The 2500-nt window shown below is 79.0% G+C and overlaps 1 non-coding gene across 1 annotated transcript; it reads left to right on the top strand.

The window, feature by feature from the left end:
* Positions 1-2160: 2160 nt before the first annotated feature.
* Positions 2161-2313, top strand: LOC144248506 (5.8S ribosomal RNA). The gene has a single exon (XR_013341800.1). It is a non-coding gene; the product is annotated as a 5.8S ribosomal RNA (ribosomal RNA).
* Positions 2314-2500: the final 187 nt, after the last annotated feature.

Genomic DNA, 2500 nt, shown 5'->3' with positions numbered 1-2500 from the left:
TCCGGGCCGCGCTTCGTGGCGGGGGAGCGCGCGGGACCCGCCGCCGGGGAGGCGCGGCGGCGGAGGCGGCGGCGAAGGCGTTCCTCGCCCCGCCGGCGTCGTCGTCGCCGCGGCCTCTCCCGGCGTGGTCGGCGAGGTCGCTCGGCGGCCGGGCCGCGTCCCCGCACCGGCGGGGCGGCCCGAGCCGCGGCGGTCCTCTCGGGCGCAGCGCCGGGCTACTGAGGGAAACTCCGGGCCCCGAGAAGGACGCCGCGGTGGTGGCGGCAGACGTCGGGCGCGCCCCCGCCGGTGGACGCTCCCCCGAGGGCGGCAGCGGGGGAGGCACCCCGGCGGGGCCATGCAGGTCGTTTCCCTCGCCCCAGGGCCAGGTACCTAGCGCTCCGCGCCTCCGGCGGCCCCCCGGCTTCCTTTTCCTCGGCGTCGTCAAACGCTGCGGGGAGGGGGCCGCGAAAGGGCCGCCGCCGAGCCGGGGCGGCGGTTTAAAGACTCGGGCGGCTCGGCGCGTCCTTCCGCCGCGGCGGCGGCGGCGGCGGTTGCCGGGCGGCGGTGCGCGGCTCCATTGAGGGGTGGGGAGCTACTCCCGCGTGATCCCCTGCGGTGGTGCCCGCGGCCACCGGCCGCGCGGCCGTCGTCCCGCCGCGTTACCGCGCGCGGGGGGTTTGTCGCGCCGCGCCGGGGAGGGGCGCCCTGCCCCCCCCTCTCCGCGGCCCGGCCTCGGCGGAGAGGCCGCGGCGCGCGGTCGGCCGCGGGGGCCGACCCGCTCGCCTCGAAACGGGCGACGCCGGCAGAGAGCGCGCGCTCTCTCGCCCCTTCCTCAGCTGCGGGGTTGCGGCCGCCGGGGCCCGCCGCGCTCTCCTCCTTCCTCGGCCGCCTCTGCGGTCTCTGGGGTGCGGCGCCGCGCGCGGCGCGGCCGCGCCGTCTCTCTCCCCTCGACGGCCTTCTCCTCGAGCGCGCCGGCGGCGCCGGTCGCCGGCCGTCCCCGGCTCAGGGACCGCCCGCCCGCCCGGGGCCGAGCGCTCGGCAGGTCCCTCCGTCGCCGGAGAGTCCGCGAGCGCGGGCGGCCCCGTGCCGAGCGGCGGCGGCGCCGCTCGGCGAGTGTCCCCCGCCAGCGGGGACGGCCGGCCGGACGGCGCCCGCCGTCGCCGGCGGCGGTCCCGGCCCGGGCCCCGCCCGCCGCCTCCCCGTCGCCCTTTTCTCCGTCCGCTCGCGGAGCCCCGGAGGAAGGTCGTGCGCGCGGCGGCCGTGGGGGGTTGGGGGGGGGGGCGCTTCCCCGCCCGGTCTCCCCGCCCGGTCAGCGGGGAGAAAAGGGTGGGCGTCGCTGCCCCCCTCCCCGCCTACCCCCCCGGCTCGGCGCCGCACGCCTTCCCCTGGGCCGCGCGTGCCCGAGGAAAAAGGGGCTCCGTGACGGTGCGAGGCGGCGGCGGTCCCGGGAGTGCGGCCGTTGCGGCGGCGGGTCAGCCGTCCGGCAGGCTCCGGGCGCTCGCGACGCCGGCTCGGGTCTCGGTGCGGCGCCCGCCTCCGGCGCCGGCGGCGGAGCGCGTCCGCCGGGCGCTCGCCCTTCCCGGCGGGAGCGGTCCCGCGGGGGGCGTTGCCGGTTGGGCGGTGGCCGTCGCGTGCCGTCTCGAGCGCGGCAAGGCCGCTGGGGAGAGAGAGCGAGCCGGCCGCGCGGTGGCGCGGCGGCGCTCCGCGGGTCCGCGGAGCGGCGGTGAGAAGGGAGAGCGGCGCGCGCGGGGGCCGACGGCCGCGCCCCCGGCCGCGTGCGTCCCGTCGTCCCGTTGCAGCGAGGCCGGGCGGGCCGCCGTGTCCCCCCGCGGTCCGGCGCGCGCCGCGTGCCTCCTCCGTGCGGAGGCCGGGCCGAGCCCGGGCGCCTGGGCCGCCTCCGGAGGACGGCACAGTTTGCCGGCGGCGTCTCCCCTCGCTCGTAGCGGCGGGGGGAGGCGGTCGGGGACGCGGGTCCCCCCGCCTTTCCCGCCGACCTTCGGAGCGTTCCGTTGGGCGTTTCGCTCTCGGATGGTTTTTCTTTCCCCCCCCACTCGGTTCGTTGCGTTGTGTGCTCGTACGGTCGAAGCCGGGGGCGGCCCGCGTGCGTGCCCCCTCGGCGAGAGAGAAAAAAAGGGGCCCCCTCCGCCCGTGTGCGGGGTTCGGTGCCGAAAGCCAGACAACTCTTAGCGGTGGATCACTCGGCTCGTGCGTCGATGAAGAACGCAGCTAGCTGCGAGAATTAATGTGAATTGCAGGACACATTGATCATCGACACTTCGAACGCACTTGCGGCCCCGGGTTCCTCCCGGGGCTACGCCTGTCTGAGCGTCGCTTGACGATCAATCGCCGCCCGGGGGTTGCCACCCCGGCGGCGCGGCTGGGGTCGCCTCGCAGGCCCGTCGTCGTGGCCGTGGCCGTCGTGGCCGCGCCCGAGGGCCTTCGTCCCCCTAAATGCAGACTCGGGGAGCGCTCCGTAGCTCCCCGCTCCCGGAGCGAGCCGCTGGGGCGGAGCTCGTCC

Source organism: Lonchura striata, unplaced genomic scaffold (assembly GCF_046129695.1).
Source record: "Lonchura striata isolate bLonStr1 unplaced genomic scaffold, bLonStr1.mat Scaffold_162, whole genome shotgun sequence".
NCBI classification, from domain to species: Eukaryota; Metazoa; Chordata; class Aves; order Passeriformes; family Estrildidae; genus Lonchura; species Lonchura striata.
This window is presented reverse-complemented; position numbering and strand designations above follow the sequence as displayed.